The following is a 27,947-nucleotide window of genomic DNA, read 5'->3' as shown; positions in this document are numbered from 1 at the left end:
TTAGGAGTTTTGTGTGTGGACAGAGTTGTGCGTAGGGGAAAGTCTATTACCCTGGCTAAGCTTTGGGTTTCCGGTTTACTCTATGCAACTCTGCTGACAGAGTGGAAGTCACTCTTGGCTTTCTTCTCTTCTTTGTTGACTCACCAGGCTGACAGCGTGTATGTCCACAAAAATAGCAGGGGGGGATCCTTTGTGCGTATGAGGTGTACTCCTGATGTGATGGCACAGTGCCACTTAAGCACATTAGAGCTGGGAAACACTGGGATTGCCCGACCTATCCATCCTGTAATAATTGGATCAGCATGTCAGTGAGGAGACCCAAGCCAGGTTCTAATTGGATTACTGAGTGTCAACTACATGAGTGTGTGTGTTTGTGTGTGTGTGTTGAATGAGAGTGAGAGAGAGAGAGAGAGAGAGAGAGAGAGAGAGAGAGAGAGAGAGAGAGAGAGAGAGAGAGTTTCCCTGGCTTACCTTGTCTGCGGTGTGTATGACGCCACTCTCTAAGACAGTTGTCCGGTCGCCTTTGTGAGCCGATGACTGGCTTTTTCCTACACGGCAACACCAAAGAACTGAAGGAGAGCGAGGAAAGACACACAGAGGAAACACTTCATTTACCTGACAGGAGGCTGTTAATGAGTCGGTTACTGCTGCTGATTTAAGTCCAAGTATTGACGGGGGCTGGAGCCTACAGTGTAGGACAGCTCCCACAAACACAGAAGCTCCACAACTGCCAGGATTATATAATAAGTTAAGTTCAACTTGGTATCACACATGGGTATTATATTTACATGAAGATGCATCATAGCAAGAAACTACCCATGCCAGATAGTTTGTTATACAGAACCATTTGATTAGTCCTCAGTGAGAGCTGTTTGGAAAAGGACAGACACTTTGAAGAAATACTCTGCAGGATGACTCTGATTGGATGACTTGTCTATCACACACTAACATCAACCAATCAGATCAATGGACTCAAGCAAAAACATCTAAAAAAGACAACTCCCCAGTTCTGATTTAACCAACACTATAGCAGCATCTATGCCAGGGGTGTCAAACTGATCAAGCAAAGGGCCGTGTGCCTGCAGGTTTTCATTCCAACCAAGCAAAAGTAACACCTGACTCGACTTAAATCAACTAAGCCGTGTCCACACAGCTCATTTGTTGGATCAGGTGTTGCTATTGCTTGGTTGGAATGAAAACCTCAGCCACACGGCCCTTTACTGGATCAGTTTGACACCCCCTGATCTAACCTCCTCAGAAGCCGCCATTGTTGTTTTTGAACCATTGCTCTCACTGTTGTCACTCTTAAACCACACCACTACAATCGTCAAAAGACACTGATTGACTGAACCACTTCAGGTGAAGAAACAAGCACATTACTTCAAGAACATCGTCGTCGTGCTAAAATGCTTGTGCCACCAATGCCTTGCTCATGTCACATGTCTAAAATGGCCGTGCGAGGGTTAAACTACTGTTGACTGACTATGTAACACCATGTTCTTTAAACATGGGTTTATAAGTCATAGAATAAAAGGCTTTAGTGACATGAGACATGAAAAATTCACTGGTTGTCACATCATCCCTATCCTATTCATGACATGGATGATGACGTCAACATGGTTTAGGAGTCAGAAACTGATAATCACTGACTCTCATATGATGTGAATGTGGCTTTTTTTTTATTGTCCATGAAGTACACTGCGTTGCTCCAGGCAATATTAGATGATGAGATAAGGGGATAACGAACAAGATAAAAACATGCAACATTCACTGAACACCAGCCACTACAGCCACATGGAATTCTAGAATTACGGTGGATGCTGCAACGGGGCGCAACAGTTACACCGTTCAGGAAAAGTGATAAATCCGTAAAAAGACTGAATGATAGCTGTAAGCATAATATCTGTGTAGAATTTGTTAACGCTGGATGTTTTTTCTGTTACATTCCTCTTCATTTGTTTGCATCAAGAAAACATACTGCACAATATTTGCTGATGTAAGAGCTTTTATACCCACAGAGGAATGTTCAGAGGTGGCAAAAATACACGCAGTCATTAGTCAAGTAGAACTACTTATATAAAGAAAAAAAGGACAAAGTGAATCATTGATTCAACCTATTTAATCAAGCAAAAGAAACGAAGTTCATGCTCTTAAATGTAGTCAAAAGTAGTGTGTACTGTTTTTTAGTCGATGTAGGTAACAAGATCTGATCTTATTTGACCGAGAGAAGTAAAAGGTGGCAGCTACATACATTAAACAAAATTTTATTTCCCGCTAACTTGTCTCTGTTCTTATTTTTAATGAGTTATATGACAGGTGTCATCTTAAAGCTTGTTAACGTTTTGTGGTTGGCTTCACCTTCCTCTAGGTTTTGACAAGTTTCAAATCAGCGTTTACGTGTATTAGCGCCACCTTCGTTGGAGAGTGAGCGAGTTCTTCTTCCCCCTCACACAAAAACATCTTCTGTGCCTCAAAACTGAAGTAGGCAGCCTGCTTTCAAAATGTAATGAGTCGAGACTTTAAATATTTGTGTTAAAATGTGGGGAGTTAAACAAGTAAATTACTGATATCTGAAAAATCTATTTAAGGACATTAATGAAGTACTTTGTTCCTTTGGGGAATGTTTCATCTTTTATGGATTATCTGTTCTGTCAATGGTGAGTGTGAATTAATTTGCTTGTATTACACTGTTCGTTCCACTTCTTAGAGGACTCTATGGTCACGTCACAACGCGATGCACAATTTCGGTGACTGCAAACCTACCAGCCATAGTGTATGACTGACTGCAACCCCAAAGATAAGCAATAGGACATAGACAAAGACTCCTTTTATGGATTACTGATATGAGTGTATATGACGGTTGTGAAGAGACAGCATGTTCCTTTGGTCCACAACTAAAGAATTGTTAGCCGAGGCCTTAGGTTACAGTCACCCATGAGGCCTATATGGAACATGCACATCCTTAACTTCAATGATGTTGAATTCGTTAATGTGAAAGGGCGCTCTATGTGAATAGCCTTAAGTCCCCGTAACGTATGAATTAACACCATCAAGTATAGCATCATTTATGATGCCCAAGAACTAATTCTGAAAAATCCCTCATCCCCTACCACCTGACCAATACAACAAAGTCTGACTCTAGTTTGTTTGCATGTGTGGGGGAGTGAGTGGGGGCAGGGAGGCTGAATGTGCCAATCCATAAACCCCATCGACAGAAAAACTACTGTTCCTCAACCGGAAAGAGCACTGGAGGAGAAACACTCAAACTGGATGTCCTTAGAGCAGTTCAAACACACAAATACGCACACACACTCACGCTCGCAACAGGCAGGCAAGCTGTCAATACTGCATTTTGGCAAAAGACAACTTAGCATCGAGTGAGAGTAAAAAATTAAATGAATTAAAAAAAATCTAAAACTTGATTGTGTGATGTTTTCAGGTACTTTGACGCTGATTATTATAACAACTTTAACTTGCGACTGAATAGAGCTCAAGAATTCTAAAACATGAGTTAAAAATAAATGCTTCTATCTGTTATTATTCCACAGATGTCAAACTTTAATTTGGTTGCCAACATTTGAATTTGACAGTACGACTTTTATGTAGAGCAGACTTTGTACACTCCTCAGATTGAGCCTTCAGGTGAGAGTTTATAAGCTTAATGGCAAATATAAGGGAAGAGCTGTGTTGTGTGTGGACCGATTCATGAAAAAGGAAGAACAAAAACTAGTGTCTGTGTTTGTTTGTGATGCTGAAGTGAAGATTAAAAAAAAAATGATATCAACAGTCCACATTGTCAACAGCTTCCAAAATTACTTCTTTATTTAACAGAAAATAACTTAAATTTTAAAAATAAAAGAACAAAACTGGCTCATTGACACTATGCATTTCTGCTTGGAAGTCAAGTCATACGCCAGAATCACAGTTTCACAATCTGTACGTCCACAGACCCTTGATTCAAGTGTGAAAACAGTACCCCCCCCCCTAAAAAAAAATCATTTTAACAAGGAGAAATGGGGAAAAATCTCCAAGATAAAAACAAAGGAGGGGTCCCTCACTTTGAATGAACAGATCTGATCAACAAAATTACAATATATGTCACGTTTCATGCCGAACGTGATACAGGTAGATTAAAAAAATGATTCCCTTAACAACAATGTTGTGCAACTTTACGCCACCAGGACAACGACAGGCAAGATTAATCATTTTGTAATTAGTGTGACCTGACAACTTAAAATCACATTCCCCCACGTGTCAAATAAAAACCAAAGAGTGGATGTTGTTCACAATCGCATGTATTGTGACTGAGTGAACTAAACAGCAGTATCTCACTACCATTTGGGGCACCTCATTGTGTGAGCATGCATGTGAGACCGTATGTGTGGTTGTGTGGTTTAAAATGCTGCATGTGTGTATTGTTAGTTCTGATTTTTCATGGCATGCTAATTAATCATGCATCTCTTCACTGGAGCCGTCCATGCAGCAGCATCCCATGGTGGGGAACTGAAACGCAAGGCCATGACGTACAGATCATGGAAGTCACAGTGCAACAGGATCAAGTTGAGGGTAACCTCTACCTTCTCTGACACAAGCTGTTTAATTTCAAACCTTGGCAGCAGAGCACTCAATCTCTCTCTCACACATACACACACAACACACACACACACACACACTACCACATACACCCACACACATATAGAAGCACACACAAACACACTATATGGGACAGTACGTGTGTAATTAGGGACAAGACTGCACCTGTATCCTTATTTTTCTTTCTTTCAGAAAATAAAATAAAAAAACACAACCTCAGGCTTTGAATGTGTGCATTATTCTAATCATGGTGGATTCATTCAGAGTATGTGCAGGAAAATGCCTGCCAGCCACTGTCTGTGAGCTTCAGTGCCTACGTACAAGCATATGCATGTATGTGCAACTTATTTTTGCAGGCCTCAAGGAGGTAACACAAAAACTGGAAAACGTGTCCTGACAGCTTTGACAAAAGTGTTAAAGTGGGCAGATGAGGTAACCTGCAACACACAAATTCCTGGACTGGGATTTCATTTTTACATCACTGAATCACTGGAACATGAAAATAAGTTCAACCAAAAGTGGGATAAATATATAAACCAAACCGAGTGACTTTAAAATGCAACATAGTTTTATTTTTGATTAGTGGTTGGTTCTCTAGCTATCATTTAGATTATGGGTGCCCAAAAATTTTCCCTTGGTGGGACAAAACTATACTATTATTTATCAATCACATCTAGTGGGGCTAAGCAGATTTCATGGTGGACCAAAGTTGGCCCCCAGCCCTATATTTGGCAGCTCTGATTGAGATAGATTTCAAAGAACAAGATGGTTGGAAAAATATTTAATCTGAAGCAATGATTACATCACTAGAAGCACAATTGTTGCTCGCACAGCTTCTTTACTTTTTTTTTACAGTTACTCTTTCTAATTTACAAAAACTGATCTTCACTTTAAGGCAGCACGGTGGTGCAGTGGTCAGCACTGTGGCCTCACAGCAACAAGGTTCCGCGTTCCAGTCCCGGCTCCAGCACGGGATCTTTCTGTGTGAGTCTGCATGTTCTCCCTGTTCCTGTGTGGGTTCTCTCTGGTACTCCAGCTTCCTCCCACAGTCCAAAGACATCAAGAGGGGACGAGGCTGATTGATACTCTAAATTGACCGTAGGTGTGGCTGTGAGTGTGAATGGTTGTCTGTCTCTATGTGTTGGCCCTGTGATGGACTGGTGACCTGTCCAGGCTGAACCCCGCCTCTTGCTCCAGCCCCCCCGTGACCCTTAACAGGATAAGTGGAAGAAGATGGATGGATGGATGGATCTTCACCTCTTGTGGTGGCATTTGTCTGTCAGTATTCCACAAACACCTCCAGGCTGACCTTCACAAATTTTGGTGGTGGGGTGTGGTCTGAGCCAAGAGAGAGCAAATTCAATTTTGAGGCAGATCTGAAACAAGTGGCAGATTCCTACATTCTTCTTCCCTTTCATTATCATTAGGACTTTTTTTTTCTTGACTGAGTGTGACATCACATTCTGAGTTAGAAAGGGTGTCCAACTCTTCTCAGCAATGTCTGTCACAACCGCATTTTTTTTTCCTTTTTGGTTAGAATGTAGGCAGATTTGCTTCGATTCACACAATCTAACCACCGAAGCAGAAACCAGGTGACAGAGGAAAACCTCAACTGCCCCTGAGACTCTGATGTTAAGAGAGAATAGGATTTTCATGAGGTAATTGTATAAAGGTAAAGATAATACAATAATATACAATACATGTTATAAAGGTAACACATTTTTGTGCATCACAAATATTAATATAACTGAAATCAGCAGGAACTCTTCCCTCCTTCGATATAAATACAGAAATCGAAGCAGTTACAGTCTTTAAGTAATGAGCCAAAGTCCGGTGAGTATCTCTCAGCTTAATCCTCGTTTTATCCAGTAAAAGGAGTTAGCATCGCTACGGCAACCTCTTACTGCTGTCTGACTCAGATAAGCTGATTAGCCCACTTCTCTAAAAATCTGTGGTGTTTACCAGACACTTCATGTACGTTTATGTCATCTAACTTCTAGTCAAACTCCTGTTGTTTGTTTGAGCACATGGTCTTATCGTGTATTGCTCCGAGTCACGAGCTTGAGTCAGTGATGGAACCAGTCCACCATGTGTCTGAGCAGCCTCCACAGCCCCATTTGGAAGATTGACTTCCTTTTTTGCATTTTTTGTTTGTTTGTTTGGACTTTTCACATTCTTTCGTAGTTTTCCCTCATGCGCAAAATGTTGTATTCACTTCCTGTGTGTATTTATGCTCAGTTATGACAGTTGTGACACCAAACAAGATAAGTCCATCAAACAGCAGGTCATGATATGTAATTACCACTCAAATTTTTTAAAAAAATTCTCAAGAAATATAACAGGGACCTCGTCAGAGGAAAGTGCCTGTGATTGCACTTCTCCTTACCGATGCATTAATGATTTAATGTCCGTATATTTCCTTCAGTTTTTCTCTGTGAGGGTGTGATTTTCACACAAGTCATTACCAGTTTCCACCACATCACTTACACATCTACTCTCACTAAATGGCACTGTTTATTTATGTATGTCTTATGGGTATGAAACACTAAACATGTCATTTAGTAGAAACTACCTACAGTCTATAATTTGCTAATTACTGCCATGACATATTGTGCTGCTGCAGTCAAACGGCTAACATGTTAAGTGTTTAAAATGTGCTTTTGTGTGGGTTTAGTGACATCATTTTGACTTAACTGGAAACAGGATGTTTTTATCAGGTACTTCTGGAGAGAGATCCGGTGAATCCTCTTGACACTGACCTACGTGGATAGACAGACAACAAAAAAAATACAAATTCATAATGATTTCAATTACGCAGAGCTTCTACCACTGAGAATGGAAACTTAGCCAATCAGAAACGGGAGGGCCATAAATGAGGAAGTTAGTGTGCTCACACTGCATGTGCTCATCATCAGCACTGACAGAAATAGCTCTTGTCAGTCAGTAAACAACACATCCCATTCATAAAAAAACAGCCAGAGAACGCCTACTCTCATACAGGGCAACAAGAGGAGAAACAAGAGATAAAGAAGAAAAGCAAAACAGACGAATACCGTGCAGAGATGATTACAAAGGGAGATGGAAATACAGACACAGACAAAAGCGTGGCATGAGACATGGGGCCACAGTTCGGGTAAAAAAGAAACCCTGATGATGATGATGATGGTGATGGTGATGATATCACATCCTCATCACTGTTGGTTCCAGCTCTTTGGTTTGGAAACACCAGAAACCTACGTCACGTGGTGAGACACCACTTTCCAACTCTGTCTTTCTCAGTTAGTCACTCACACACACACACACACACACACACACACACGCACGCACGAACAACACACACACACACATGCACACAAATTAAATGTACATACATATGTACTAACACAGATGTACATACATAGTAAGCCTGTGTAACACTGCCCCGTGCGCATCCATGCACGTTAACTAGACACCAGCTGTTACCAGCCCACTCACTGCGCCATTACACAAAACCACTTTCCACACACACACACACACACACACACAATGTGGTTACCATGCAATGCCAGATAAGAAAATTGTTAAGCGTTGTTAGGTTACATACATGTTTATGTATGTGTGTGTGTGTGTGTGTGTGTGTGTGTATGTTAGACAGAAAGAGGAAGTGATGCAAGCTACAACAGTCTAATTTTAGAAAAGAGCGGAACTTCTTCTCACTTCACTTTCCAGGATTAGCACATACACAAAAATGCAGATGTGCAAATAGATACATGAGAGCAGCTAGTGAAAGTACACACTTCCTTGATAAAACACCCACATAGTCTCCAGTGGTGGATCTGGTGGGATATGTTGAACTTGTAAAGACACAATCATCACTTGCGGGTTAAAAAAAATACTCCTCTCATTTCCATTTAGTGGTAGAACAACAAAATAGACTTGATTAGGTCCTGAGGCTCACATAGTTTCAAAATCAGCAACAATAACCATCAGAGTTTGTGAAGCACGCTGGCAAGACTATCCAAGCAATGATGAAGCTGTGTCACTGCAATACTGATGTCATATGATTGTCATGGCACTGAAGACACAGAGTGTTTTCACTTCCATTTACATCACAAGGTAACAGGATTAAACCAACAAGTGAGACTAGAGTGGGTGATATTGTCCCTGTCTTGGTCACCGGACCACAAAAGAAAAAAAAAATTTGTTCATGAAAAAACTAAAGAATGACAGCTTTTCTGGGTGATCTGATGATCTGAGTGTTCGAGGTGAGAGCTCAGTGCCCACAGGTGCGTGAGAGGGTGGACATGGCCTGTTTCTCATGTGGTGTGACAAATGTGGGCGTTTTTCGGTCTGTTCGCTGTTCGTTTTGCACTGAAACTCAAAAATCTTTTCAGAGAATACAATGTAGTTTTATATATTCTTTGTCTTAAAATACAGTACATGGCAGAAAAAGTCAGAATTTGCTCTCTGTTGCACACAGATGTAAATACTTTGTATATCTAATATGTAATTGAGAGTGGACAGTCGTGTACGAGCCCAAGATCTGATTTCCCGCTCTATAAATCAAATCCTTTATTTCAGTAAATGGAGCAGCACTTTTCCAGTGCCTAGTGTTGTCTGTCAGATATTAAAAGAAGATGAGGTAAGCAAGCGATGAATCTCTCAGTCCAGCTGGTTGACTGAGAATATTCACTGACCAGCAATGTATACATAGAGCGTCTATTACTCAGTGTGTTTGAGGCAAAACAAATCATCCCAGATATTTCGGCATTACCTTTCGTGATTTTTCACGATAATATTGTTCTCCTGAGGCGTCAGTTGAGCGGGAGCTTCTTCAGTGCGGCTCATGTCACATCTGCATTCGCGCTGCTAAAAAACAAACAAACCTGTGGTCACGTGTGGCCCAGACCACCTAAGAGATAATGTAGTTTAAACGAGAGGAATCATGAAAACAAGAAGTAAACACAGAGGTTGAGTTTGTAGTACTACTAGTACATCAACAAGCATGAAGGCCTTTACCAAACCGAGGATGAGGGCCTGGGGCTCCAACTTCTGATGCTTCTCTCTCTCTCTCTCTCTCTCTCTCTCTCTCTCTCTCTCTCTCAGAAGACACTGTATGTTTCATGAAGGTTGAACACTAAATAATTGGATCACCTTCTTCATGGACTAAAGCATGAAAAATAGCTCCTCAACCAGCGAGTAGGTCAGACTGAAAGGTTCTGAGCGGATGCTGTTGATGCAATCTATAGACCACCTCCATCCTTCCAATAACTCAAAAGCAAAAACGCACACACACACACACTTAGCACCAGGGCCAATCCCCTGGTCCCTCTGGGGTTTACCTCTGGGGGGGTTAATGGAAATACTCACTCATCCTGATACCCCCCCCCCCCCGATTCAGCTCATCTGCCGCTGCCCCTGTCTCTCTCCCCATTCCCCACTCCACTACTGTTTTCCACCCCAGTGGAAACAAGGCGGGTTGGGTGGATGTCAGAGCGGGTGGCAGGGCTGCTCTCTCCAACACACGCAGTGAAATGGGTCAGATACTGCAACACAAGGGGGGGCTTCTGTCCTGAACATATAGGAGTAATATGTGCTGAGGGCAGGAAACGTGTGTGTGTGTGTGTGTGTGTGTGTGTGTGTGTGTGTAGAGGTGAGTGAGTGGGGTGGGCTGGTGGTGAGATCCCCCTGGGTGGTAACACCTTCAGGCACATGCGGCTCATGTTTCTCTTTTATTAAATAGACAAAAGCAGACCGTCTGTTGTCAATTCATCCTGCAACAAAATAAACAAAATGAGTAGACTTCATTATATTTGAAAAGAAAATATTATATATGAATACCAAAAATGTAAAACCAGCAAGGTTGTACAAATTAAAAAAGACCCAAGAAGTTGTATTTTAAGGCATCAGTCCAGAGCAAAACGCATACACTGTTTTCAATACATCTATTTCGACACAGTTTTAAATCAGTCGTGTACATTGGTGCGCGTGTGGGCGTCTTTGTTGTATGTGTTGGTGCGTGTGTGTAAGTGTGTGCATGAGAGCTTGTGTGAACAGTGGTGATGTATGTGGAGACAGTTACGTGTTTTGGCTTGCAACATGGCTGTCGATGGCTAGAGTTGTCATGACGATTTTTAGCAGGACTTCACCATGGCGACTAAAAATGGACACATGCGCACACACATATACACACACAGGCACACGCACACACAAATAGTGCAAACACATTTAATCTAGAGCCAAGGAACATTTTTCAAAATACATGAATCACACTTTTTTAGGGGGAGGGGGGGTCCTTACACAAATGCGGTTCTGCCTGACCCACTTTTAAAGACACAAAAACAAGCTTTTTCAACAAAAGAGCTTCCTCGATGATACAAGTAGTGGTAATTTACTAAAGCCAGATATTATTATGCTTCATTTGGACATGAATTACTATGACCGAGATGATTTCACTGATTCACTCGGTTCCTCGTAACAGACTTCTCTCTATCAGAGCCTGGTTCTTGGTCCAAATTATTTCTTCATTCTCCTTCTGTCAGTCGGAGTGCAGTTTCATTACTGTGAGTTTCTTCTCTGTGTGCCAATGTATCCAGTACCTCAGTGGATCTATGTGGACTCATTATCAGGTCTCATCACAAGGCGAACAGTAATGCTCACGATTATTGTATATCTACAGAAGTGCGAGAACTGCAAGAAAAATAAATGAACCCTAGTTGCTACTGACTGTAGTTGCGTTGATATTGCTGGCACATCCATGATGGTGGTCTCTTGCTCTCTGGTTGGACTGTGCCAGAATTTATGCAAGGTTTTGAGTACAAAGAACCTTCGACGTACTATGTCAGGGGGCATTATTGAAAGATAATTCAAAATTGTCATAGTTTCTACTATCAATGTTATCTGAAAGGAAAACAGTCACCATGGTAACAGCCCAGCGATGTGGAGTTGGATCCAGTCTGAGCAGCGTTGTGAGTGGGCCCACCCACTTTTCCACCTGGCCCATCCTCATATATTTTATCTATTACATTCTATTTTTGACTAACAGAATTAACAATTTCAAAGACTAATGTTTTTCTCTGGATAAAATACAAGAAAATATTCATTAGGCTGCTTTTATGAGTGAAGCTCTGACCATTTTATGTTGGCCCAAAAGTGTCACGCTACAATGGCTATTCAGCAACGGATGATGACCCTACAGACTTGTTTCTTCTGTTAAAAAAAACAAAACAATCATTGTCTTGGCGTAAGAGGAATTGAATTGATAAAAACATTAGGAGAGTCAGAATTACTATTACAGTCAGAAATACTACACTGTAAGCGTTGAGCCAAAAGTATTTCTGTTTTGGAGACAAAAACATATCACTCTCCATTTAAAGTTAATCAAAGAAGCTGGAAAACATTAAAGACAAAGCTAAATATCATTTACTACGGCCCACCCAAAATGTCAATCCTGGGCCGATGCTTGATCCAAAGACTTCATCTCTGGTGTATTATTACACTGATGAAGTAGTTGCAGTTATGCCCATCATTTCTACTGATGATAAGAATATAGGTGCTACATTCAATACTACAGAACCTAGCAGCATCCCTTTAAATGTGCAATGAGGCTGCGTGCCTCAACAATATTACATTCTAACAAAACTGCTGAATGAGCAAGTTATTTGGGAGAGAAGCTCATGATAATGACTGATATTATCACATCACTAGACGAATGTCCAGGTTAAACTACTATTCTTAGTGAAGCTCCACTTGCACTGCTTTTCTGTGCAATTTTTGAATTATTGATTATTATTGATTGTCATTCACTTTCATTTAAGAGGTTTGTTTGCTTCATTTGCGATAATTATTACTATTTATACTTTTGTCTGCGTCAGACTTGGAGCAATGGTGGGTCCTGGGATCTTTAGATTCATTTTGTTACTATAACCACAGAAACCTTAGGCAACTCTACAAAAATAGGACCCTAGTCATATGAGACAGGAGTTTAACCTTTGTTGCTACACTGTGTCTCCAATTTAAAGCAGGAGTTGAAGGTTTTATCACACGCGTGTGAGTTTATGGTCAACACACCTCCGTGACAAAAATGTTTTCACAGTGGTACAATAAAGACAGAACAACTGCGGGGTGAGAGGCAGCAGATCTGTTGACCGTTTCATCTTTGACCATGACTTTCTGTGGTATAGAATGTGACAATCTCCCACATACCATCTCCCACATACACAGGACACCCTCAGACGTCAGCCAATCACACACAACAAAGCTCTGACATCATGGCTGACATGACAGCTAAGCAGGAACAGCTGTCTAGTAGTTACAGGCCACACCACAAGAGAGTGACGCAACAATGTCTGTGCAAGCGAGAGTGTGTGTGTGTTAGTGTGCAAATATTGTAACAGAGACTAGGTCAGCACTGCGTCTGTGAAGGATAGACAGCTCTGGTGTGGTCAGTGTGGGAGAGATGAGTCACAAGGTCAGACGTAAGTTAAATTCCAGCAAAGGAGGACAAAGAAAGAAGCAAAGTCAAGCAAATAAGTCAAACAAAAAAGAGGAAAACTCAGACCAGACAGACAGAAGCAGTTTTCATCTTCATAACATGTAAATCAAATTTTAGACTCAGTAGCCCAAAGCAAAAAAATCATATTAACAGTACAACGTGCTCAAGCCCAGACAAATGAGTATGTATTTCCATGCTCTGCTACATTTTCATGTTGCGTGCAGATAGTCGTGTGTGAATGGTCAACTCCTCTGGGGAAACGAAGGAATCCTGCCCAGACATTCCATGGCACAGATTCCCAAAGAGTTTCCACTACAAGTAAGACAAACTAAAACGTTGCTGCTGCTGCTGCTGCTTAGGATGAATTCCTGTCTAGTGCACTATGAGAAAAAACAGAGAGGGGAACAGATGGTTGGTATGGACAGACAGATCATAAAGAAGATTGACAGATAAGGTAGAAGCAAACATTAAAACAGCCTGCACTCGGAGCTTTAATCACAACTCCACACGGGGCTTCCCATAATGCAAAGTAAGGACAGTCCCTTTGACGCTGAAATTTTTTTTTTTGCCTGTGCGCGCTGAAGTATATGAATATATTAACACCTACAGTTTGTCTAGGGCTTCATGCTTCATCAAACAAAAGACAAGACGGAGAATAGTCCACTCAATATTTGATTCATATCCCAGCAGAATAAAGTCATATGACTTGGCACAAGGTTCAAAGCAGACACATAATGTACACACTCTAAAAAAATTATGGAGGAAGTCAAAACACATAGACATACACATCGAAAAAGCATTTATTATCTATGAGGTAATCGGTGCTGTTTTTCTATATACTTTTACTTCCTATATACTGTTTTGTCATATGTACTTAGAGGAAAATGCCAGAGTGACAAGCAGATAGATAGCACTAGAGCTCCAGACCCTAACCTGAGTGTAAGCTGATAGTTAGCTTAGCTGTAATGAACAGTGATGCGGGAAGGCATACCATCTCAAAAGTCTCCTAACAGACCTTAATCCAAACAGTGTACGCCAGTAGTAATAGAACCCTAGCTGCACTTAACATTGGCTGTGAAAAAAGCTGTAGAAAATTACAAGATGTTATTTCAGAGTCAGACACACACTCTGAACTACTTGCCTGACTCCGTGATCTGCATGAATTTGACATAAAACCTCAGAAGCACCATCGTAACTTCAGTCAACGATCAAAACCTTTATTGCTTGTAATTTTCTGACACACACCATTTTTGGAGGAAAGCGTATTTGACCTGCTTGCACGTCCTACTGCTCACAGTCGCTGCTGCTCTATTGAACAAAGTGACAGACCCAACAGCTAAACAGCAACAAAAAATTATTGGTATTGGCCAAAGAACAGCAGATGCCCTCTCTGTTGTTGATGAACAAATGTAATCGGTGGAAAGTAAATTAATGTGAACACTAGCATGAAAAGATTAGCAGCTTGCAACCGGCTGCATGTGATGAAAGGACAGAGGGAATGGAGATAAGTGGAGGAACAGGAGTGAAAATAATCATGTATTAATGTTTTGTATCATCCCATTTACACCTGGTAGTAAAATACACACGGCCACTGGGTTGCAACTGATTGACCACATGGAAGTACAGGTATGGAATGCACCCAAGCTTCATTGAGGATGAATTTGGATCCAATCAGTCAAACCAGTTCCAGAGGTGGTCAGGGATGCACTATGACCCCACTGGGCACAAGTACTGTATATACAGTATGCATAAGTGTCACGCGCCGCTAAATGGAAGCAAATGAGTAATCACAGATATTCCAGTTGCTGAAGATGCTGTGTTTCCATATTTTGACAAAGAAAGTCCATACAGCAGCATAGCTAGCATCTTTTTCTATTCTTTCTACTTCTTTTGTTGTTTTTTTGACTCTTTATTTCTAAGATTACAATGGTTCTGCACAAGCAACAGTGATACAACATGAGGTCTTCATATGAAGTCCTCCAGCCAAGTGAAGGAGCGAGTGAAGGAGGAGGAGGTCTGGTTTACATAACATGAAAGTCAGCACAACTTTTCCCTCTCGTTCTGCCATCATCTCTCCGGCCGGGCCACAATTCAACAGTTCCTCTCTCCATGCAGCCATCAGAGCCTGCAAACACCTCCAACTCCCCATTCATCCATCCTCTCCACCACTGTCCCCATTGAGCAGAGTGGGGCAGTGGAGCATTTCCACAGCCGTGGCCAGGAGAGCTTCCAAGGCGTCACGGATACACACACACACACACACGCACGCACGCACGCACGCACGCACGCGCACACACACACACACACACACACACACACACACACACACAATTACACAATTACAGAGCTTTCCAGTAACACACACAGAAGTTTAAAGTGCCAGGAATTATGTAAGTCGCAGGCATACCTTATATAAAAGCCAGATATGTCGATGGAGAAAAGGAATAACTATGGAAAAGGCATCTTTGACAGCTAAACACTGTATGCCTTCACAAACACACACACACACACACACACTGAAAGCATGAAGATTACTGATCACGATCATTGTTGAGGTAATGTTACTACTTACGCCACTGTGGTTAGCTCATGTAGTCTTCTTCTATTCTTGTCTACTTTGATTATGATGACTCTTTTTCTGTTTCCTACGCTTTTGCCTACGTGTCTTGTTTATCCATTAAAGCTGATAAGTGGCCAATTATAGAAGGAGCAGATCAATATTAACACGCACTCAGTGACGGATATAGGCCTCTGTTTTGCATGCGGCAGCCTATGCAGATATTCACTTTATGTTAAACGCCTTGATTTGAATGGGAGTGCCACCAGTGATGTCATGTGAGATAAGGGGGAATCCTCCTCTGATATATCTGTATGATCATTTGCTGCCAGGATATTTGAAACCTTTTTTTTTTTTGCACAGTAACAACAAGATACAATTATGCAACTGGACAAATCATGAAAACGTTACTCTTGAATGAGTTATGTGTGTGTGTGTGTGTGTGTGTGTGTGTGTGTGTGTGTGTGTGTGTGTGTGTGTGCGTGCGTGCATGCGCATGTGCATGTGTGTTTGTGTGTTTTCAGTGAAGCCAGCTTCCCCTCCTCCGCTAGCTGTGGAAAGCAAACTAAAGCAGTGTTATGCAGCTCTGTTTCCACAGTGGAAGTGTGTTCCTGGATGGGAGTTGCAGTGGAAGTTCCCCTCATGGAGCGAAGGAAAGTAGAAAGGGAAAGAGGAAAGAGAGAGCAGGGGAAGGAGTGAGTGAGAAGTTTAAAGAGAGGGCATCGGGGGAGATGAGTTTACTCGGAGACAGCAGGAGAGGAACAATGTGTGGTAGGGAGGCGGTGATGGGTAAAGGCATTTTGGGGAAAGGGGAGGTTGCGTCTGAGGTTGAGATCTGCCCTTGATCTGAGTCTCATCCGGCAGCCAGCACAGAAGCACAGAAGCACGGATAAAATTGAACAGGAACGCTGTAACAAAATCTGTTTTTCTTCCTAACCAGCAGAAATGAATCTTCCAGCTCACAGATCCAGAACACCATCCATACCATCTCCTGGAGCTTAGTAGGCACATTATCACTCAAATTTAAATACATCACCTGAATAAATGTTATCGAAATGTGCTCAAATTTTTCAGAAATATTGACTGTATACCGAAAAATAGGTCAGTGGCCTAGAATAGTCTCCAGGATCTACAATTTGTTGGAAAAGCTATTCTCTTGTTCCGTGTAATAACATCTAACTTTCCATTAATTCTAATCAAAATCAGTCCATTCGTTCGGAGGTAACAGGACCTTAAGGACTTTTTGACCATGCTGCTGCTTGAATCTTGTGTTCTAGATGACCATAAACACATTACTGTTCATTCAGAAGGCAAGAAAATAAATGTGTAGTGCAGGCAAGTCTTACAATGCAAAACATATGATGAAGTAATAAAAAAAAATAACCAGTAAGGTGACGACTAAAGGAGGTGAGTGGGCATTCAGATTGTAAAAAAAAAAAAAAAAAGACTGAGCAGAAATGGATAAATTCAGTATGTCAGTGCCGTTTAGGGTTTATTACACCTGGAAAAAAATGCACATCAGTTAGTAATACGATGATACAGGCACTAACAACTCTGGGAATTTATCCTGGTTATAACTTTATCATTTGTTGTGACGGTTGGAGGGGAAACAGTGGAAACGGTGTTGAGTTACAAAGTGATCCTACAGGAATGTGAAATTGCAGATTTTGGCTGATGCTGCATCTTGCCAAATGATATCCCAAATGTTTCCAGCAAAAGTGAAGCCAAATTCAACTTTTTTGTTAGATGACCTGGCATTATTTTCCCCCTCTGCAACGGAAGCAGTAATACAGCGGTGTAATCCAAATGACACAGGGGGCCGCAGTTTTTTTGTTGAGAGTCAAGTTTTGGCCTAAATATGGCCTCTCATAACACAGAGTCCTTGGCTGATTAAATATGGGGAGCAAAAAAGTCCAGACTTTCTCCTCTGTATCTTTGCAATGTGTGACTTTATTAAATGACTTACAAGCCAATTAACGGCAGGATGAGACTCGGATGATGTTATTTATCTCACAAGCTGGCAACTTTGCAAACATTATACAACATTACTGCCCAAACATTTAGACAACAGAAGCCTCTTGCTAACAGAGTTAGTTAGGTGAATCACATCCGGTGAGTAAGTAGATTATTCAACTGGGAGGAGGGGGAGGGGAGCTCTCCCTCGTCTTGGTGTCACAGCTAAAGCTGCTGGTCACTCCTACCAGTACCAACAATCACAATCATGGACATTTCACCAGGATGCACGTCTCCAGTTTGCAATATACAGCTCTCAGTAAGCATGAATGTTAGTTATCTTCCATTCAGCACAAGTCTGTTCAGCAGCAGCACTGCATACAACCTGGAACGTTTTGCATTCAACAACAATGCAACAACACCTATGTCAGCCAATACTGATACATAGAAGCATCCCTATTATACCCAACGTCAAAGTAACCATCAGAGAAGGTGTTTTGCATGTGATCTTGTAGCTGTCTATGATTATTTTTTTAAACCCCTAAAGCTGATCCAACCAAATATTAGATGAGCAGCAGTCGGTGAAGTTGTGGAAGTCTTGTGTGTGTCACTACGGCGGTCTTTACAGACCAACTGCCGCAGAGCGTCATGGAAGAGTCACATTGTTCTCAACCCAACACAGGAGACAGGCTGATTTGAGCTCTGCAGAACTTGAGCCTCAGAAACCTCCAGTCTGCTTGGTTACATCACCATCAGATATGTGTGGGCGTAAGTGGAAAATCACAACTTTGAAATGATGCAAAAATACGAAGCTGTTATTTGATATTATTAACGCTAACAGGCAGGTGGGTGTTTTAATGTGGGTTGACACACGATAAAACTGATTATGATTTGATTTCTTGATGAAAATTCTAGATGATACTGGGATTCCTGGAAATCGTCTTACATCAGCAACAAAATATGTCAACAGTTTGATGTACTGCACCTCCGCACAAATCATCACTTACTGTCACTGGGAGTGGCGCTCTTAAATACTGGCAATACAGGTATGCAGCTAGAGGAGCAGCGTCCTGATGCTGTTCACCTGAGGACATTGTTCTTATGGAAATTTCTGGGAGTGGCTCTCACTGTGCACTGAAGGCTTCTGGGAAGTTCACGATGGCATCCACGGGGGCGTTGGGATTGTTATAATTGGTCGTTACTGCCCACGCAGCAGCCGAGTTGCATATGCCGGATTCCCATATCCAAAATTATTGCTTGGGCAGGTTTCAGCCATGAGAAGAAAATGAACTTTAAATGTCAGAGTTGAAGTGCCATGAATCACAAGAAGCAAACTTGGAGTCGTCTCATGCAATGCGGTCACAAACAAGACGACGCTGTTGACACGTCAACGAATTTTGGTTTTCGTAGAAGAATCGAAGCAATGAAGCAGCGAAACAGCAGGTTCACCATAAAAGCACTTCGAACTTCACAAAAAAAAAAAGTTTCTGGTTTCACTTGATTGAAGTCGTCACCAAATTGTGAATCGTAAAGCGCCTATAAAGTCATGTAAAAATTATTCAGGGACTTAAAACTTAATTTCGATATATCTTCAGCAGACAGACCGGCCTTGCAAATTTGCATAATTGATTAATATTTGTTAATTGCCCTCTTATTTATAAGGGTAATTCTCATAATAATTTTCCTCTGGGCGATACTTTTAGGCAAATAGAGATATATTAACAAATGAGACTTTATTCACTTCCTGAAAAATTACACCGTCGTTGTTACGTCCCTTTTTTGAAACCTCCCGCAGCTGCAGTTGTTGAACAGAAAATAAAGTTTCATCTTGATGGTAAGACAATATGAACTCTAAATCATCAAACTGAACAGATGAAGTACTAATCAAAGATCATATCATGTTATTGTCGTTATTATTGTCATCGGAAACAGTATTTGCAATACAATTAGGTCTGTGAAACGTTAAGCATAAGTGTTGTGATTTTGACACATCACAATGGACGTATAAACGAATACAAAAGGGTCACAGGCTGTGTTACATTATTCCAATATGACCCCAGTGCACCCTGAACAAGCTCCTGGAAACATTAGCACTGCACAATTAAGAAAAATAGCTTATGGGGATTATTTTGAATGATTTTGCAATATGATTCAGGATATTATGGGGAATGTTAGTTTTTACATAATTGTTTGAACTTTCATTGAAAAATCCATTAAAATGAGAGTGCTGCGATTTTTGTGGGGAGCCTTCCTGCTATTTAACAACGGCTACAGGCCGTATTGTGATTTATATTAAATTGAGATTTATTTTCCAGCCATGCTCATGACCTTAACCTGAATAAGGTCACAGTGGGAGAAAGCAATAATCAAATCATGACATCTGGAGTACCCCTCTCTTAGTCGTATTATCAAAGAAAGTTTCAGACATGTATTTACGTGTATTGGGCTCGGAGATCCTCGTGGAGTTTTCGCGTCATTGTGACCCATACGGAATGCAAACTGTTCGATGACACACACAGCTTCTATTAATTGTTGTGAACTTGTTTGCACTTGACTTGTTTAGAAAGAGAAAAGGCATGATGCACTATTGGAGGAAAAATCTGACGAAGAGACAAAACAAGGATGCACGTCTACAGGTTATTAGCCAAAGTATGTCCAAACTTAAGCACATATTCTTAAATATAGTATGGCAATAAAATAAAATAATAATGATAATAATAATAACACACATATTGTGTTGTTAAAATGTCTTTTGCTTGTGTACAAATGACTGACACGTCTTGTTTTGTTTAACTTACTCAGCTGCCTGTTTAAATTGTGAATAAATGATATATTATTAGGGATTGTATATGTTTAAAATGCATTTTACTTCACAAATAAAATGCATAAACAATTGTTCAGATTTTTTTTCGATTGCTTCATAAGTGATTCTTAAGGCTTGTTGTTGTTACTGGAATTCTTGTTTTATGTTTTAGGCTTTTCTTGTGCAAAATTTGACCCCAGAGACCTCTTTGAGCAGCCCTGCTATAACGGCACACCTACATTTATTTTTGCACTGATTTGTTTAATTATTTGTGTAATAAAGTCAAGAGTCCTATTTTAGCAGCAAAGGTAAACACAGTCAGTGTTAAGTGAGCGTTGGATGGATTATTTGGCTGCGAAAAAAGTCCAACAAAATGATGCTAAACAAACAGGCAAAGAGACAAGATACAATCTAATAAACAGTAGAATAAGACAGCCATAATAGTAGCAGAAGTAGCAAAAGTCATGCTCAATTATTTATTATCAAACAGGATAAAATGTGAGAATGGGCCGCTGCCAGTTGGACAGAAATACTGTGTATGTGTTGGGGGAGTGTGTGTGTGTGTGTGTGTGTGTGTGTGTGTGTGTGTGAGTGAATGAGAATGAGGAAAATGTTTTGATGAATCTGCTATCTTCCACAAGCTGACTACTAGAAACCCATCAGATCCTTCAAAAAAAAACAACAACCATAAGACGTATTAAAGTGTCAGCAGGGGGGAATAGCCCAAACAAGGAAACTTTCCACCCCTACCCACGAGTGTGACTCATGCAGAAATGCAACCACTTGTTTATCTCTGTGAGTGTGTGTGAGTTTGTATGTGAGTGCCTTTGCCTGTGTGCATGCCCATGTGGTCAATGTGTGACCTAGAATATTACTGAGCCACAGTGAAGCGTCACAACACCGGCCACATATTTAGACCCCATACACTGAGTAACAAAAACAAAATCACAGGAAACACACACACACACACAAACACACACACACACACAAACACACACACTTTGCTAATGTGTTGAATATCTGAAGGGCAACGAAGACACTGACTCAGCCATGGAAATGTCATCCCTCCTTTATTTGAGATAAGCTTGTAATTGTAGTTCAGGCTATCAGGCAGATACCTGGGCTGAAGATGTGGGAGTGGAATGAGCGGAGGTGAAACTACAGGGCGTTCAGCCAGATGGCACGGGTGTCTGTCTCTACAGCAGGGCCCAGATGTGAATAGCTAAAGGGCAAATTGGGCAACCATCTCTCACATGAGCCAAAACACATTCAACTCAATCCCCAAATACATTCACACACTAAGCTGCAGCCAAATTCCCTACATTTCAAAGCAGCAACCAGTGTTCCTACCATCCTGTTTGACTTTATATTCGTCTTGCTAGTCGCAGGTTAGCCTATTTTAACCCTTCTGCCTGTCTGATATAATCTAAAAGGGCAGAAACCACATCACGCTGACACACACTCACATACATGTTCCTGTTTCTTCGTCTTCTACGAGAAAATGGCCTTTAAATAACTGCCCACACTATGGTGACTCACACTGCTCACATATTTCCAAACACAATCTTACAAATTACACCCATGCACACTTCAACTCACCACTCATAGGTCAGTTGTAAACTTCCAACGAGGTTTTGGGTCCGTCTGTGATGAGACCCAGATCTACTATACAACCTTTGGAGCATATATGCTTTAATAAATTAATTCATCTGATGCACAATATCAGGCTTGTTAGCGCTGCTTCTCTCTGCAGCCTCGCTGACGTTGTCAGAGCATGAAAACCAAACATTGAGATTCAGCTGCAGCCAGTTGTCAATGAATCACGCAAAAAAAATTCAACCTGCACTTCCCTGGGTCCCCAGCAATGCGTATTCTAAAGGTTGTGGGGGGGCACAAACACACACATACCCTGTCTCCCACTGCGCACACATACACACACACACACACACACACACACACACACACACACACACACACACACACACACATTCTGATTTTTTTTCTCCATTTGGTCCTTTTTTTTGTCCAGGAACATCATTTTTGATTTCACAAACACACCAGAAAACAGAGTAAACATGAAGTACAGTAGAAATCAGTGTGTGTGTGTGGGGGGGGGGGGGGGGGGTGGCACGACGTCTCGGTGGTTATTACCTTACGTCACAAGTCTCAACTCTATACCAAGTGAATGATGGAAGAGCCCCTTGAAAACAGACGAGTTGAATTTGTGGCTGAAATGCAAAAAAGTCTAGGAGGTAGAGTTGGCTATCCAACGTCCATACTTTTACGGCTGTGACTAAACGGCTTTTATACAATCGAGTATTGAATATTTCCATATTTCAATATGGGTAAATCTCCAAGTTGCAGTGTGTTGTTTGGGATCTAAAACTACTCTAAACAGAAGACATTTTTCAGTTATTTTCCAAATTGAATAAAATTGTTTTTGTTATTTTTGTTCAGGAAACAGTTTTGAAGTCCAGTTTTAATCACACAATAACTACCTGGCTAAGATTCACAAAACCTGGTAGAAGTTTGAAGGAAGAAGCCTTTAAATTTTGATCTGTTCGAGGAAGCCACGAAGAGCATTCTTTTACACTGGCCTCGGCCATGTCTGCGTGCTGAACCAGTTCCACTGAACTCGCTTGAAATACTTTCCACTTCGCTTCTACACTGATTGTCGAATCATACACCTACTGAAGCATGGGAAGAGTGTGTGTGTGTGTGTGTGTGTGTGTGTGTGTGTGTGTGTGTGTGTGTGTGTGTGTGTGTTTGTGGGAAGGGGGGTATAAACAGGTAGAATTTCAACAAACAGAAGGGGTTTAGCATTGGCCAAGGAAGATCATAGTGAACAGCCTGTTTTTACACTAGGCTTGTTGGCGGTATGCACCCGACAAAGCCCTGAGAACATTGTAAATCATTCTGCATATTATCTCCTGGGGGGCTGGCTCTGGGGCAACACAGGCATCGGTAAAATAATCAGCCACTTAAGAAGGAATGAGATGGGTCGTGCTGGATCCTGTCTGATGCACACCTGCTACTCGCAACTGTGTGCGTATGTGCGAGAGGGGGATATACTGTACATTGTTCCGTCCACATGGTACTTGAGGAAGCTTCAATAAGAGCGCTTCGGGAAAGATTTCTGAACTGATGCAAAGATATTATATAAGTCATGCAACATAATGGCACCGCACCCTGTAACCTCGCGGCAGGATGGAGACGCCAACTCTCTCACCCCTGACTCCCCACGTGCACGTAACCTGACAGCATCAACATCAATAGACACCTGTCTTTGCAACAAGGGTAATCAATCACAGCACGACTGTTTTTTCAGGGTCGATGCCGCCACGATTATTCGTAAGTCAAGGAGACCGATTACCGGCACTTGATTATGGTTTTCGGTTGCAGTAAATGTTGTAATTGAATTTTAATTAAAAATGCTGGAAAATTAAAAAAAAAAAAAAAAGTTACTAAAATAATTCCTAAAACGTAGATTTTTTTTTTTTTGTGATCAACATTAAGGTTTTTAAGAAAAAAATAACATTGCTAAATCATATTGTTCGGACTTTACATATAACAATGTTCAGGTGCTTTTGTTGTTGTTTTTTTGGTCCATTACTAAGTTGGGTTTAAAAAAAAAAAAAAGCTGACTCATCAAATATGCGGATGCATCCTGTACCCATTCAAGCAATCAAAAGGACAGGGATGGATTGTAATCACTCAATCATGCAGTGAAATTTCATTGCAGAGTGATAATAAAAGAGGCGATAAAACCTGCCACCAAACCTGTGACGGAAACTACAGAACAGGCTGCTTTGCATCAGCCTTGGTGCCTTCTGTCGAGATACACACACTGGTGCAAAACCCGTGTATAAACACATCCTGATAGCATCAGGATCCCTGAGTGATATACTGTACACCTCTGTGGTTCATGGAAATACTTCTCTACACTTCTGTCTTTGGGCACTGGTGTGATAAGAAAAGGTTGGATTACTTCACTTGGGTACTCCCGGGGGGGAATCCCCCTAGTGTGGCTGTGAGTTTGTGTGTGTGTGTGTGTGTGTGTGTGTGTGTGTGTGTGTGTGTGTGTCCCTACAGAAAGGGAAGAATGCCACCATTGAGCGCTGTGCCATTGCGCCAGCGATCCTCTCCCCCGCACCTCCACCCCCTCCCGTCCTTGCATGCACTCTGACGTACAGTTGGAGCAGATTTGGTGACACACAGATAAAAGCCTTCCTCTGTTTCTCTCCTTTTCCTCTTTCTCCAGTGTCACCAGAGTACTGAGTGCTGCTGCTTTGGCCGTACACATAGAGAGCTCATTCAAACTGACACAATCACTTTTCACTTCTGCTTTGTGATAAGCCAGAGTTCACTTGCCTGTTGCTGTAATATGTCCACCATATAGTCAGCAGCTCCTCTCAGAGCCTCAAAGATGCTCGGAGGCTATGGCGGCTAACACACTCTGTGCAGAGGAACTAACTTTCACTGTCATAAATTTGATGACAGACAAGCCTGTGGACGTTCTAGCAGCCAACACTCAACCTGTCAGAGCCTTTATTTATGGCCAGATGATTAGTTTTAGATGCGGCAAAGTGAAGAGATGATTTGTAAAATTAAATTTGCCTGACAAAAAGCCCCTTGGGTAGCAGTGATATACTGATTTCATGATGGTGTGAAACACAGATGGTCACTAGACTATGTACATTTGAAGTGGTTCCCCAACTTTTCAACCACCCAAAATAAAGCTGCCAAAGATCCAAAGATTTGTGACCCCTCCTATCCTGAGAGGTTAATGAAACATACAAATGTTGCTCGTACGCACGAATAGGCCTAACTTCCAAAAGTTAATTTATTTAAAATTCAACTGTCATTTTTATAGCAGTTGTAACACTATCAAAAAAGGCCCTTTTCATCATTTTTAAATCCCTTTTTGTTTGCTTGATTGATTCTGGCAAATCACCTGGCAATGATGCATGAGGTCCTGAACCCCACTTGGGGAACCCCGGTTCTTAAGTAGCGAAAAAAAAGTTGAACCTGACAGGAAATCTCACCTGCACATCTCCTTGTGTTCTCAGTCCTCACTCTCAAATGGGTGATACATACTTCCATTAGGAAAGAATTATTTACATTTTCAACCAGATTGAACAATTTGTTCAATCCAAAGCACTTCCAAATTCGTTTCAGTGTCCCTGTAACTGATAACAACTGAGGAACACTGAATCAGCGCCCAACCGATTCAGGTGCTTTGGGGTCGGTGTCAGTTAGGACATTCAGGAGTAAGAAAATTCTGATGTGAATGTACCAGCCGATTGATGTTAGGATGCCAAATGTGGTTTTCAAACACTTGTGACAGTCAGGTAGCTCCACTGGGAATCGAATAATCCTAGGATATATTAATGCAGCTATCGGCCAATATTACTGTCCTCACTGAAATATCAGTCAGGCTCTAAACTGAAAACTGTGGTAGCATGAAACTGTCGCACTTTCAGATGCAGTTACCATGATAACCTGATAGAGTTGCAACCCAAAGTGACCCAGTGACACCGATACTGAACTCACTCACCATTTCTTTCAGGGAAGACAAAGGAAAGGTGTTTTTTGCCGTCCGTCCCAAATCGTCTGAATGAGCTCTGACCAGCAGCGTAACAGATCTCCTGTCATGGTTGCCTTTCTTTTTGTGTGTTGCTGCATGGTGGAAAAAACACAGCAGATTTGACATTTTCAATGAGTGAAAGAGACAGAGAAAAGACTACAAAGAGGTAAATAAATAAATCAATTTTAACTTGTGTTCGTAAGATAAACTGCATAACCCATGTTGATTCTTTTTACTGCAGCACAAGAAGAAATATGGATTTCAGAATCTTTTCTTCTGGTATACAATTTTGAACAGTCTAATCAAAATCACACCAACCGTCTCTTAAAAACCTTTTTTTTCTTATTTGAAAGGGGAGAGTCAAGCCTCAGCTCGGGGTTAATTACATTATGGTTAATAACTGTGATCATTCAAAGAAATCAAGGTCATCAAAACAAATGATTGTGTGTGTGTGCGTGCGTCCACGCTGGCTGGTTAGACTGACGCCCCACACACAATGCAGGTGGACGCAGTTGATTAGCCAGAAGCCCAATTCTATTAAAAGGACATGGTCATAATCTCTAATCACTTCCATTTCTGTTGGAATAAAGGAGCAGGTTAATCTGGATTACACGCCACCACGGTGAGGTCACGGCGGAGGTAGTTGATACCCTGACAAGCCAGGAGGAGTAGGAGAAACACACAAACAATGCATGAGTAGTAAAGACCGATTTTAAAAGCTCATTTTAAAGGGAAGTGATTAAAATTGTCCTAATGAAAGCCTCTTTTATTAAAAATAAACAACCCTTTATTAGAGTTGGCCCTGGACAACCCAGATATCACTTTGCAATCATTAAAAGAGGAGGAATAGTACAGGACGCGCAGAAGAACATGTGATCCATGCCTATAGGATGTGTTTTGCCCTAAAACAGCAGGGGTAGAATGAGGTCAGTTCTGAAATTTGTCATGAGATGGCAAATGAGGGAAGGAGCAACTTGGAAACATCTATGATGTCAGTGATATCCATGATGGGAACAATGTTTACACTGCAAATTGTGTAATTGCAGTGTCACCACAGCAGTTCAGGTACAACTGCTCGGAAAGGAATGATGTGTGTTTCAATATTTATATGTTTAGTAATAAAAGTCTTAATTAAATGGCACATTTGGACGCTGTAAAATATGAGCCATTGTGGCATGTGACCTGCATAGGTTGCAACTGATTCTGGCACCGACCACATTTCTAATCACCAATGACACACTCAGCATGTCACAAACAAGCTTGGCAAATGCCTAGAATGCGGATTTTCAGCTACTTTAAATACTCTCTCAAATACCACACATTTAATTGAGGGAAAATCCAGGTCAACGTGTGCTTCGCTAGACAAACAGGGCTTTTCAACATTTTTTTTCATCCACACAAATACTCGTGGCGTCCTGATATTCAAGTTCAGGGTGTTTACAGGTGTTACACGGAAGAAGGGTTTCCCATTGAAGCACACACTGGCATAACACGTGTGCGCATTTGTTTTGAAATATATCCCTATACATTTACACCTGGCATCACCAGGAGCCGCCACCGAACTTTATTCTCTCTCTTAAACAAGCAAGCCGTCACATTCACAAACCTGTCAGATGAACCGAACCTTTTCTTTTCCCAACCTTGTCCCCAGGCAAAGAGAACTCGTAGCAGCGAGATTTACTCTCAACAGCTGCCGTACAGTTGTTTCTCTCTAGGTATGACGGCACTATCAGCTGACTGTAACACTATCCCCTTCTCTCTTGAATAACCGGGTAACACCGAGTGTGCTGATTTGGAAGCCGTGGCTCCACTATATTCTGTATCGCCCAGGTCGCCTCGTGAAAACGGGGACACGCTTGACGGCTAAAAATACCTGTCTACGACTATATTTGGCTTGGCTGGATCACAATTGCAACGCTAAAATAGCAGGGCCCGCCCCGGCACAATGAATGGGCTCTCTTCTAACCTACTCTGCCTCCGT

The 27,947-nt window shown here is 41.4% G+C and overlaps 1 long non-coding RNA gene across 1 annotated transcript; it reads right to left on the bottom strand.

Annotated features, from left to right (window-relative positions):
• Positions 1-27,947, bottom strand: LOC147253384 (uncharacterized). Its single transcript, XR_015118408.1, has 5 exons — positions 27,573-27,947; positions 25,937-26,058; positions 7,288-7,352; positions 472-569; positions 1-283 (listed from the first exon to the last, which is right to left on the bottom strand). It is a non-coding gene; the product is annotated as an uncharacterized LOC147253384 (long non-coding RNA).

Source organism: Aulostomus chinensis, chromosome 11 (assembly GCF_037954235.1).
Source record: "Aulostomus chinensis isolate RoL2024-O1b breed Wild chromosome 11, RoL_Achi_v1.0, whole genome shotgun sequence".
Lineage (NCBI taxonomy): Eukaryota > Metazoa > Chordata > Actinopteri > Syngnathiformes > Aulostomidae > Aulostomus > Aulostomus chinensis.
The sequence above is the reverse complement of the archived record's forward strand: the minus strand, read 5'-3'. Positions and strand labels throughout refer to the sequence as shown.